The following is a 14,415-nucleotide window of genomic DNA, read 5'->3' as shown; positions in this document are numbered from 1 at the left end:
AAAGATTACAAGAGATGTCACACTTAATCACTCTTACAAAGCCTTTCAAGGATAAAACTTATAGCTCTCGAGAACAAGTATGTGAATCCGAATAACTCAAGCACTTTGGATTTGTAAGTTCTGATCTCTTTCGATTGGTCACCATGGATCTTTCTTTTATGTTCCTTCACCCCTAAACTAGTCGTTGGACAAGTCTTCAAAGGATCGCTTTTCAATCATTGATTGGACATTTTTAATCTTGATTGAATGAGACTGTATTTGGAAAGATATAGTAGCCATTGGAGTAGAGTATGAACCATTCAGATTTATTGCCCATACAACTAAATCCTTAGTGTTTATAAGTATAGTTAAATCAAATCTTCAACAAATCTTATTCCTAGAAGGTAATATCCAATCATAGATATTTTTCTGATCTCATTGGAAAATAATCCTGTCAATCAAAGATTACAAACCTTCATAAATAACACAGCCAAATCGAAAACCCGCCAAATGTGGGTCTTTAGAATTTGGTCAAGCGATATTGCAGAATCCGAACATAATTCAGAAGCATTTTTAGAAGGAGAAAAACTCTTTGAATCCGAACAGGCTAGAATAGTGACTCTAAGCTTTAGTACTGTCCTTACTAACGCGTCGTATAAGTCTTCTCGAGATTAAGTCTTCAAAGACAACATTTTCCTCCATCTGAATAAGAGACTTTAACTCTCTCTGAAGCAAATGTGTGACGATTACACCTTAAGTTTGAACGTCGAATTTGGAACAATATAATCATTTATTCACATGTTCATTCTTGCAATAAAATGTTTATAGGCATAAACCAGATTCTTTCATAAGAGAGATAGTTTTGTTAGAATCAAAATGTTGAGTGGGAAGATTTTCTCAATGCATATACCCAAAGGTGATGAATTACGAAGGTTCATATACCCAAGGAAAGCATTATTTAAGAAGGATGGTGATCACTACTTCTTTTGTGAGAAGAACAATCACACAAAGAAAAACCGCGACAAATATAAAACTTGATTGTTTAAGTGTGAACCCGCAGGTAATAATTCTTTGGTATTTTTTTGTAAATCCAACCTATCAGAATCTTCATCCGATTCTTGAGGGATAGGTAGCGATGCAACAAATCATGTTACGTTTACCATACATAGATTCATAAATTAGAAGAAGTCAAATCGGGATGAATCAAAGCTTATTGTAGGAAACAACAATAAATTTGACGTTGAGTTCATGAGAATTTTATTTTAATTCTAGATTGTGGTTGTAATTTGACATTAAGAAATACATATTATATACTTTCTTCAAGAATGGACTTCGTTTCCATATCATGTACGGACATGTGTATCTACTCTTTTGAAATAGGAAAAATATTGTTTTTATGATCTTTAATTCAAATAAGGTTGGGTGTTGCTATATGTCCCATAGATTGTATAAATTATGCTTAATTCATAATAATATATACGTTGCTTATATAGCTAAAAAGGTTGTTTCCAAAAAACCTCTACCTAAAGAGCAATCTTATATGTTATAGCATGAACGACGTGGTCACATCTCTAGGGAAAGAGTGAAAAGGCTAATAAATGCCGACACCCTACCTTCTCTTAAAAGTGACCTAAAGACTTGCGTGGACCGGTGTAGAGGTAAGATAACTAAGATAAAGAAGAAAGCTGCATTCCATAATTCTGATCTATTAGAGGTCATTCACACTTATAGAAGTGGACCCTATACGACAAAATTGTCTAGAAAGTTATATGTACTTTTTTGGGTCAAATAGTTATCTCTATTTGATTAAGAAATAGTCTAAGTTTCTTGACAAGTTCAAGATTTTTTGGAATAGAGTCAAGAAACAGTTGGGAAAAGTCATAAAAGTTGTAAGATTTGACCTAGGCATGACAATGCTGAATAGCTTAAAGAACCATTGTCCAAATACTTAGAGGATTTTGTGATAGTAACTTAGTTTACTATGCCTAGGAGTCTTGATCTAAAAGGTGTTGCCAAAATACGCAATCAAATCCTTATGGATAAGATGAGGAGTATGATTAGAAAAACCAACTTACATGATTTTCTATGGGTGAAACTTTGAAAGCGATCCTCTACATTACAAGTCGCATTTCTACCAAAAACTGTTCCATTGACTTCTTTTGAGCCATAAACTGGATATAAACCTAGTTTAAACCATATTAAGCTTTGGGGTTCCCTTGTAGAAGTGAAGTTGTATAATTCAATATTAAGTAAATTGGACTTCAGAACCACTCAATTTACTTTGTATTTTAAACATATCATTTGAAGGGGTATTTATGATCCCAATGGAGGCGTGAAAATCGTGAAATCATTGATGACAAAGTTTCTAGCGTTTGATGTGGTCGAAGAAGGCAGTTGCTTGCACACTATTTATGATAACGGTTTGATGGGTACTACTGTGTTATTTTTCTCTGCCTATGTAGTTGATTTTTAAGCCTCTCACATCGTAGACCGAGCTTGTTGGGTTTCGGGATCCTATTATTGTGATAGTTCCTTATGAAGTTCATCAAACTCCACAAGCGTATGATAAAGTTGAAGTAGCTTTACTTAGTAGATCTATCAAGCAGAAACGATTAGCTATAACACCGCACTATATAGTCTGCGTGGGAGAGCATGATTGCGATATCGACTATGTGGTTAACCTAGTAATTTATACAGATGTTATTTCTTGTCCTCGGCCGGATCTATGGTTGGATGTAGTGAAAAACGAGATACGATCTATGAAAGATAATGTTATTTGAGAGCTTGTTGAAATACATAAAGGTTACAAGCTCATCAGCTGCAGGTGGGTCCATAAGACTAAAAGGGACTCCAAAGAAAAGATTGAGAAGTTTCAAACTAGATTGGTAGCCAAAGGTTTTACTCAAAGAGAATGAATAGATTGTAAACGAATTTTTTCTCCATTATCTCCTAAAGATTCTTTTAGAGCGATTAAGGCATTAGTAGCTCATTATGATATAAAGTTTTACCAGATTGATATTAAAAATTCTTTTCTAAGTGGAGACTTTGATGAGGAAGTCTATATTATGTAATCCGAAGGTTTTACAGTAGATGATTCGGGTAAGCTTGTGTGTAGACCAAAAAGTGTATTTATGGCCTCAAGCAAGCTTTTAGGCCATAGTACTTCAAGTTTTATAGTGTTGTCACTTCATTTGGTTATGTCGAGAACAACATAGAACATTATATATACTGCAATATCGGTGGGAGGAAATTATTTTCCTCGTATTTTATGTAGACGATATCTTGCTTGTGAGCAATGATCTTGGCTTACTGAATGAGACGAAGTAGATGTTGTCAAAGCATTTTAACATGAATGACTATTGTAAGGCATCTTTTATCTAAGGCATTAAGATCCGTACGGATCTTTCTTGCCATGTATTGGGCTTATCTCATAGGATAGATGGTGGTTATATTTTGGAAAGAATTAGTATACAGTATTGCAAGTAAGGATTTGCTCTTATCATTAAAGGTGATAAACTGAATTTGTTATAGTATCCTCATATAAATATTGAGAAATCTCATATAAAGAATGTACCATATGCTAGCGCACTTGCAAACATCATGTATGCTCAAATTTGCACCACATTAGATGTCACTTCTGCAATGAGACTTCTAGTTAGATAACAATCAAATCCATGATACAATCACCGGGGGTTGCTAAGAAAATTTTATGTACTTAAAAAGGACAAAAGATTATATGCTAATTTACGGACCTGTTTAGGACCCGCAGCTAGTAGAGCATTTGGATTCAGACTTTGCTATATGTTAGGATGATGTGAAGTTGATAACTAGATATATTTGTACACTAACGGGAGGGGTGTTATTAGGGAAAAATGAGCACCATAAACCGAGCATTTGGATTCAGACTTTGCTAGATGTTAGGATGATGTGAAGTTGACAACTAGATATATTTGTACATTAATAGGAGGCGCAGTATTAGGGAAAAAATGAGCACCAGAAACTATGTCATCCTCTATCAAGTAAATAGAGTTTACAACATGCTTTTCGGCTACTACTCGGGCTATTTGGCTTAGGAACCTCATTAGGGAGTTGGCCGCATCTAATTTTATTGATGAGCCCATGCTGTTATATTGTAACAATACCTCTGTAGTGTTGTTCATTAATAACAACAGAGATCTCAAGGGGTCTAAATATTTAATGGTTAAGTTTTTGACCATAAAGGTAATAATTGAGAATGATGCCGCTACGGTAGAGGCTTAAGTACACCACAAGTGCCATAAGTTGTGTACGGCGCTCACTTTAGTGCCAAAACTTCCAAATCGATCACTTTAGTGCTAAGTTTTTGTAACTTCGTTCACTTAAGTGCCAACTTCTTTTAAAAACGATTACTTTAGTGCCAAAACCGATGTGGCTTGCCGAAAATTCGACACGTATTATTTTTTTATTAATATTTGAGATGACGTGGCTCGGTGAATTTGACACTAAAATGATCGTTTTTAAAAGAAGTTGGCACTTAAGTTATCGAAGTTACAACAACTTAGCACTAAAGTGATCGTTTTGAAAGTTTTGGCAATCAAGTGATCGAAGTTACAAAAACTTAGCATTAAAGTGATCGATTTGAAAGTTTTGGCACTAAAGTGAGCGCCGTACACAACTTATGGCACTTGGGGTGTACTTAAGCCCTACAAGAGAGCATATTTCCACAGATAATATAGTTAAGGTCTATACCCTTGTGTATTTGAATGACATGTCATTAAGATGGGCTTATAAGCATCATGGGAAGCTGTTGTTTAGTGGGAGCACTTTAGTTTTTGCTATAATGAAGTTTACATTTGTATTTGTTACATTGTATATTATTTAAAAATGTACGAACTGTTTTACATTCTATAAAGTGTTTATGAATGTATAGTTATCAAAGAAAATATATGTATCCGATTAAAATCTCAAGATATTGTGTAAACCTTAAGTAAATACTAGGGGCATTTAGTTGTTAGTCTTAAGGATATATCTCGTTACACATAAAGCAAAGTTAACTATAAAAGTAAGATATATGTAAATTCATTATAACCATAATGATATTCTCTAGTAGCACATTAGGTGTCATGACACATAAGGAGAGAGAATAGTAATTGACAAAGGGGATGTCACATAAAGTATCTCTATTATGTAAGATGTTACGATTTGCCACACTACCATATTAAATCCATATCAATATAGTTAAAAGCACTCATGATCATGGATGGCTTCATATCTTTTGATGCGATTACTTGCATGATTCGATGCCCGAGACTTTATGGGATCAGATTGACGATTAAGAATAATTTCTACATCAACAGAAAAATGCGCATATACGGTACAATTTTAATTAATGAAGCTCAAGTGGGAGAATGTAAGAGTTTTTCTATGAAATTAATTATTATTATAATTATCAATTGGTCTAATAAATAAAAGATATAAAATTTCTTAATTAGTTTAATATGGGGCTGGGCTCGGTTTGTGATGAGAGAGTCTAGCTAAAACCTCTATAAATAGAGCTCAAGCCTCTCATCTAATAATACACAAATAACCTCACATAAGGAGTCGTCGTAAAATGCGATGCATGAGAGCCAATCTTATTAAAGCCGGTGATTTAGAGGGTAATATAGGAGAAGCTCTTGAGCACTAGTTCATTGATATTCCGCATAAAAAACGATGGATTTCAAATCTGGTGCATAAATTCCTATACTTCGTTATAGATTTGTGATACTGATTATGGTGATCTTGAGGTGCTACTTAAGGATTTAATTGTAGCTTACACGCTACATTGCCAATACTCTTGAGACTTTTCTAGATAAGTACTAAAAAAGTAATAAACATATTGCATTGGCATCAATTTAATCCTAAATCTTTCAATTGAGCTAATTTAGTCTTAAACGTTTTTTATATTGATACCAATTCAATCCATAAGACTAATTTAGACCGAAAATCACTAACATGGATGCTAGCGATCTTATATAGCATAGTTGGCGCCGACGTGGATATTTTAATATCTTTTTTAATTTTTTTCTTTCTCATGTCTTTTGTCGGTGGCCCGTGGCTAGCCTTAGCATGGCCCGATGAAGCCGACCATCACTTGTAGCAAGCAAGGGTAAACCTCACCCAACCCTCACCGGACAAGGCCCGTATCACTAGCACAAGCAAAAAGAAAGGGGAAATAAAAAAAGAAAGGACAAAAAGGAAAAATTAAAAGAAATAAAAATTATAAAAAAATAATCACATAAGCGTCACTTGTTCATGGCTGCTGTCTCTGTCAGCAATTTCAGGCCTAAATCAGTTGGAAGGAATTAATTGATACCAATGTGAAAATGTCGAAGTCTAAATTGGCCTAACCGAAAAGTTTAGGACTGAATTGGTATAAATATAATAGATTAATGACATTTTTTGTACTTTTCTCATTTATTTTTGCATGAGCCGAGATCTCATGATATGCGAAATGCATATACAAAATACACGAAATTTTTCACGATGCCAATTAGAACATAATGAAAATGTAGTCAAATGGAAGGTTTCATTACTAATTCGTCCCCCTCATTGTTATCTTGCCTCTTCAGGCTGAGATATTGAACTTAATTAATCGCATAGGCCACAAATTAAATTAGCGACCATCAATATTTACAATATAAAATAAATGTGGCCCATATGATTTTATAATAATTGTTTAATAATTATTTCATGTTATAATTAATTGTGTTGGTTATTAAAGACATAAATGAATAGACACGACTCTTCACATCCTTTGATGGATGGCGTCTATTGAAGAGACCTATTGATAACTTTATTTGAATTGAATTTGGTCCTCTCTCCATCCCTATCGAAAAACGACGTTTAACAAATAGATGTTAGTTTGTATTTTCTATCCTCCATCGGATAGTTAACGTAAAGTACAGAGGGGTAAGGGAGAGAAATTAGATTCTTTATCGTTTTTGTCTTCTGCATCAATTGTTCTTGAGGAACCGCTATGGACAAAGTTATGATCCTTATCTTATTGTTTGTGAAAATCATGAAGATCGAAAGGTCTGTCTATGATTGAATTTCCGCATTAAGTTTATATCATTTGCTTACAATTGGCATCGGAGCGATGGTTTAGGATCTCATGATTTTCCGATTATATGAGTTATGTATATCCGCATATGGATAAAGGCTTGATGAATTTACATTTATGTTTATTGATGAATGTTCATGGGTTTTCAACGAATTACAAATTGGGCAATTTTTGGATCTTGAAAGAAAACACCGATTCCGGCCAAATTCCAGCCACCCACCACCCAGAATTTGTACGGTATGGTCGCTTCATCATGAGCGACAAAAGCCCTCAATCAATTCGGAATACCGATGATCGCTGGAGGCTAATTGAGTGGCAAACTTTGGGTGTTTAGGGTTTGTATCTGACCGATTTCTTTTTCCTTTTTTTGCAGTTTTGTCTTTTTCCCTATTTTGTCTTTTTCCAAAAATTATGGTTTGCTATCATTTTGTCCTTTTGCGAAAATTACAATTTTTTGCCCCTATTTTGTCTTATTTCGATAAAATTACTGTTTTACCCATGAAGTTTAATTACAGATTCGTCCCTATGCATAAAATTTATATTTTATCCTTGAATGCCGAATTTACCGATTTACCCTTGGGCACATGAATTTAATAAAGCTTAGGAAATTAAGGGTTTGTTAGTCATCAAAGTGGCCAAATCTTAAGTTTCTTGAGTTTTTGAAATTCATAATTTGTTATTCAATTATCCATGATTATTTGATGCTATGATTGAACTTGATATGTAACATATCTTTATTGGTATCATGGATATATTGAATTTCATTTATTATAAGAACTTCGGGATTAACCCAAAGGTTAATTAATTTCTTATAATTATGAACGTAATGGTTGATAATTCATATGTCTTATTAGATTTATTTGTATATCCAAAGATAGCAAATAAATTTTAATGAGATATATTCGTAATTACCAAATAAAAGTTATTAGCACCATTATGGTTAGTATGTTTATATATCATAAGATCTCCCGAAGGAGAACTACGATATATATGTATTGTTTTAATTTCACTATGATAATGTGATATTCTCAAAGCATTAATGTATAAGTATTTCTTGCATATTTGCAGTATATGTACCTGTTTCTTTGCATTTGCACGCTTCGATTGTTCCATTATTCAATGGAATGAATTTCTCTGACCGGAGTGAACAAGTCCAATTTTACTTAGATGTATTGGATCTTGATTTAGCACTTCAAGTTGAGAAACCAGCTGCTATTACCGATGAAAGTAGCGATGATGAAATATCTTTCCATTGAATTTGGGAAAGATCGCTCAAAGTAAGCTTGATGTTCATGCGAATGACAGTAGCAAACAACTTAAAGACATCTCTTCCCAAAATTTACAATGCTAAGGAATTTATGAAATTTGTGGAAGAGCATTCTCAAACTGGCGACAAGTCACTTGCTGGTACACTAATGAACACTTTGACCACCATGAAATATGATGGTTCACGTACCATGCATGAGCATGTACTTGAGATGATGAACTTAGCAGCAAAGTTCGGGATTTTGGGAATAAACATGGATGAGTATTTTTTTAGTACAGTTCATTCTTAATTCCTTGTATCATGAACAATATGGGCCATTTCGGATGAATTACAACACTATAAAAGATAAGTGGAATGTAAATGAATTAGCCGGTATGCTTGTTCAAGAGAAAACAAGGATAAAGAATCAAAAGGCTCATTATGTTCATTTCTTAAGTCATCAAGAGCCCGAAAAAGAATTCCAAGTGGAAAGGTAGAAAAGGTAGAAAGAGCAAGAAGAAAGAACTACACATCCCGAATGACTCTTTTAAGACTTCTTAAATCCGCAAGAAGGAACACAATCTTATTAAGTGTCACTTTTGTAATAAAATTGGACACTTGAAGAAAGATTGTCTAAAGCGTAAAACTTGATTTGAAAAGAAAGGTAAGCCTTGTGCTTTAGTATGTTTTGAATCAAACTTTACTGAAGTTCCTCATAAGACTTAGTTGATTGATTTGGGTGCTACCACCCATGTTTCCAATACAATGCAAGTATTCCTTACGATCCAAACCCTAAAGCCAAATGAGAACTATGTATACACAGGGAATAGAAATAAAGCTCCAGTTGAAGGCATTGGCACTTATCGTTTAGTCTTAGGTACTGGACATTAGTTGGATTTGTTTCAAACCCTTTATGTACCTACATTCTCTCGTAATTTAGTTTCTTTGCCAAAACTTGATGTAGCGAGTTTTTCCTTTAAGTTTGGTTGTGGATCTTTCAGATTGTTTAAGAATGAGAATCTTATTGGAACTGGAACCTTATGTGATGGTCTTTACAAGTTTAAACTTGATAATGCATTTGTTGAGACCATAATGACCTTGTATCATAATGTTGGCATTAAATGCAGTTTAGTTGATAAGAATTCTGCTTACTTGTGGTATAAACGTTTAGGTCACATATCTAAACAAATGATGCAAAGATTAGTGAAGAATGAAATTCTTCCAAATTTGGATTTTATTGACTTTGAAATGTGTATTGATTGTATTAAAGGTAAAAAAAAAACACATTAAGAAAGGTACCACAAGAAGCATAGAGCTTCTTTAAATTATACACACTAATATATGTGGTCCTTTTGATGTTCCATCTTTTGGTGGAGAAAGTTATTCTATCACTTTTATTGATGATTTTTCAGGTTATGGTTACGTTTATCTATTGCATGATAAATCTCAATGCGTGAATGCACTTGAGGTGTATATTAAAGAGGTTGAGAGATAATTAGATAAAAAGGTGAAAATAGTAAGGTCGGATAGAGATGGTGAATATTATGGAAAGTATAATGAATCTGGACAATGTTCGGGTCCATTTGCTAAATTCCTTGAAAGGCATAGTATTTGTGTTCAATACACAGTTCCAGGTACATCACAACAAAATGGTGTAGCGAAAAGGCATAACCGTACTCTAATGGAAAAGGTTAGGAGTATGATGAGTTATTCATCTTCACTATTATCTATGTGGATAAATGCATTAAAAACTTCTATGTACTTATTAAACATGGTTCCTAGTAAGGTAGTTCCAAAGACTCCTTTTGAACTATGGATGGGTAGAAAACCTAGTTTACGACACCTACATATTTGAGGTTATCCAGCAGAAGTACATATTTACCATCCACATGAAAAGAAACTGGATTTTAGAGCGACTAGTGGTTATTTTATTGGTTATGCAGAAAAATCTAAAGGGTATAGATTTTATTGTCCTAATCATAGTACGAGAATTGTTGAATCTGGAAACGCTAGGTTCATTGAAAATGGCGACATCGGTGGGAGTGAAAGAATGCGTGATGCTTGCATTCAAGAAGTTAGGGTGGAGGTTCCTTTACCTAAAACTTCTCAAATTATTGTTCTTGATATTATTGTTCAACCAAACAATAATCAAGAACAACAAACAAATGATCAAATACTCCATAACGAACATGTCAATAGTGAGCCCACTATAGTTGAACCACCAGAAATAGCATTAAGAAGATCTCAAAGAGACGGGAAGTCAACTATTTCTGATGACTATGTGATTTATCTACAAGAATTAGAAATTGATTTAGGAATTGGTAATGATCCAGGTTCATTTTCATAGGCCATGAAATGTAGTGATTCTACAAAGTGATTTGATGCCATGAAAGAAGAGTTAAAATCTGTGGACGAGAATCGAGTCCAGGATATAGTTGAATTGCCTAAAGGATGTAAAAAGGTTGGGGGTAAATGGGTCTTTAAGACCAAATGCAACTCAAAAGGTGATATTGGACAATACAAGGCCGGAGTTGTTGCTAAAGGTTTTACTAAAAAAGAAGACATCGATTATAAGGAGACTTTTTCACTAGTCTTTAAGAAAGACACACTTAGAATTATTTTGGCTTTGGTGGCTCATTACAACTTAGAGTTACACCAAATGGATGTGAAAACTGCCTTTTTTAATGGAAAATTTGAGGAAGAGGTTTATATGGACCAATCGAAGGCTTTTCGAGTTAAACATAGTGTGTAAATTAAAGAAGTCAATATATGGACTTAAACAAGCTTCCCGACAATGGTATCTCAAGTTCAATGATACCATAACTTCTTTTGGGTTCAAGGAAAAGACCATTGATCGGTGTATATATATGAAGGTCGGTAGGAGCAAGTTTATCTTTCTAGTTCTTATGTTGATGATATTTTGCTTGTCGCCAATGATCCGGGTTTATTAAGTGAAACCAAGAAATTTCTCTCTAAAAATTTTGAAATGAAATATATGGATGAGGTAACGTATGTGATAGGAATAGAAATATTCAATGATAGATCACAAGGGTTGTTAGGGTTGTCTCAAAAGACCTATATTAATAAAATTCTAGAGAGATTCAATATGAACAAATGTTCAGCGGGAATAGTTCCAATTCGTAAAGGGGACAAATTTAGCCTTATGCAATATCCGAGAACCGAATTGCAATGAGAGGAAATAAAAAGTATTCCTTATGCATCTGTTGTTAGGAGTTTAATGTATGCTCGGACTTGCACCAAGACCATATATCAATTTTACTGTCGAAATGCTGGGCATGTATCAAAGTAATCCAGGATTGGATCACTGGAAAGCTGCAAAGAAAGTTCTCAGATACTTGTAAGGAACGAAGGATTACATGCTCACTTATAAAAGATCCAATCATCTTAAGGTGATTGGATATTCGGATTCAGATTGAGCCGGATGCGCCGATACAAGGAAATCAACGTTTAGTTATTTGTTCATTTTGGGTGGAGGTGCAATTTTATGGAAAAGTGCGAAACAGTCGATTATTGCTGCATCCACTATGGAGGCTGAGTTCGTGGCATGCTTTGAGGCCACTGTTCATGGATTATAGCTGCGAAACTTTATTTTGGGGCTTGTGATTATCGACAGTATTGCTAGGCCGCTGAAAATTTACTATGATAATTTAGCAACAGTTTTCGTCTCTAAGAATGACAAGTATTCTAAGGGTGCTAAGTATATGGAAGTCAAATACTTGTCTGTCAAAGAAAAAGTTCAGAAACAAATAGTGTCAATTGAGCATATTAGCACCAATCTTATGATTGCAGATCCATTAACAAAAGGATCGACACCCAAATTATTTAATGAACATGTTGAAAAGATGTGCATTATTGGACGTCACTAATAATATTGTATTATGACTCTATTTATTTTATGTGTTTGACACTCTAAGCTCATTTATGTGTATTTCTGATTTATCCTATATTCTACTTAGAATACATGATGGAAGTATATGAATGTTTGACGAGATAGTCTCTAACAGAGACACTATAGTTGGACTATCGATATATTTCTTATTTATGAATCATGATGAGTGGAGAGCTATAGTTGTAGTACATAGAAGGGACTATGTCAATTAATGACACACAACCGCTATGACTCGCATTAGTCTTCTTTACTTTATTGTGTTTCTTATATGATAGCCAATTAAAGAACAGTTTTAACATGATGTTATTGTGCATGTTAAGGTATTTATTAAACCATGAAAGGAAATTCATATTGGCCAAGTGGGAGAATGTAAAATAAATGTGGCCCATGTGATTTTATAATAATGATTTAATAATTAGTTCATGTTATAATTAATTGTGTTGGTTATTAAAGGCATAAATGAATAAACACAGCTCTTCAAATGCTTTGATGGATGGCGTCTATTGAAGAGGTGCTTATTGATAGCTTTATTTAAATTGAATCTGGTCCTCTCTCTATCCTTATCGAAAAACGACGTTTAACAAATAGACATCGGTTTGTGTTTTCATGATAGGAATAGAAATATTCCATAATAGATCACAAGGGTTGTTAGGGTTGTCTCAAAAGACCTATATTAATAAAATTCTAGAGAGATTCAATATGAACAAATGTTCAGCAGGAATAGTTCCAATTCAGAAAGGGGACAAATTTAGCCTTATGCAATATCCGAGAACCGAATTGGAATGAGAGGAAATAAAAAGTATTCCTTATGCATCTGTTGTTAGGAGTTTAATGTATGCTCGGACTTGCACCAAGACCATATATCGGTTTCTTGTCGAAATGCTGGGAAGGTGTATCAAAGTAATCTAGGATTGGATCACTAGAAAGCTGCAAAGAAAGTTCTCGGATACTTGTAAGGAACGAAGGATTACATGCTCACTTATAAAAGATCCAATCATCTTGAGGTGATTGGATATTCAGATTCAAATTTAGCCGGATGCGCCGATACAAGGAAATCAACGTTTAGTTATTTGTTCATTTTGGTTGGAGGTGCAATTTTATGGAAAAGTGCGAAACAGTCGATTATTGCTGCATCCACTATGGAGGCTGAGTTCGTGACATGCTTTGAGGCCACTGTTCATGGATTATAGCTGCGAAACTTTATTTTGGGGCTTGTGATTATCGACGATATTGCTAGGCCGCTGAAAATTTACTATGATAATTTAGCAACAGTTTTCTTCTCTAAGAATGACAAGTATTCTAAGGGTGCTAAGTATATGGAAGTCAAATACTTGTCTGTCAAAGAAAAAGTTCAGAAACAAATAGTGTCAATTGAGCATATTAGCATCAATCTTATGATTGCAGATCCATTAACAAAAGGATCGACACCCAAATTATTTAATGAACATGTTGAAAAGATGTGCATTATTGGACGTCACTAATAATATTGTATTATGACTCTATTTATTTTATGTGTTTGACACTCTAAGCTCATTTATGTGTATTTCTGATTTATCCTATATTCTACTTAGAATACATGATGGAAGTATATGAATGTTTGACGAGATAGTCTCTAACGGAGACACTATAGTTGGACTATCGATATATTTCTTATTTATGAATCATGATGAGTGGAGAGCTATAGTTGTAGTACATAGAAGGGACTATGTCAATTAATGACACACAACCGCTATGACTCGCATTAGTCTTCTTTACTTTATTGTGTTTCTTATATGATAGCCAATTAAAGAACAGTTTTAACATGATGTTATTGTGCATGTTAAGGTATTTATTAAACCATGAAAGGAAATTCATATTGGCCAAGTGGGAGAATGTAAAATAAATGTGGCCCATGTGATTTTATAATAATGATTTAATAATTAGTTCATGTTATAATTAATTGTGTTGGTTATTAAAGGCATAAATGAATAAACACAGCTCCTCATATGCTTTAATGGATGGCGTCTATTGAAGAGGTGCTTATTGATAGCTTTATTTAAATTGAATCGGGTCCTCTCTCTATCCTTATCGAAAAACGACGTTTAACAAATAGACATCAGTTTGTGTTTTCATGATAGGAATAGAAATATTCCATAATAGATCACAAGGGTTGTTAGGGTTGTCTCAAAAGACCTATATTAATAAAATTCTAGAGAGATT

The sequence above is a fragment of the Rhodamnia argentea genome, chromosome 7 (genome assembly GCF_020921035.1).
Source record: "Rhodamnia argentea isolate NSW1041297 chromosome 7, ASM2092103v1, whole genome shotgun sequence".
Taxonomy (NCBI): domain Eukaryota; kingdom Viridiplantae; phylum Streptophyta; class Magnoliopsida; order Myrtales; family Myrtaceae; genus Rhodamnia; species Rhodamnia argentea.
This window is presented reverse-complemented; position numbering follows the sequence as displayed.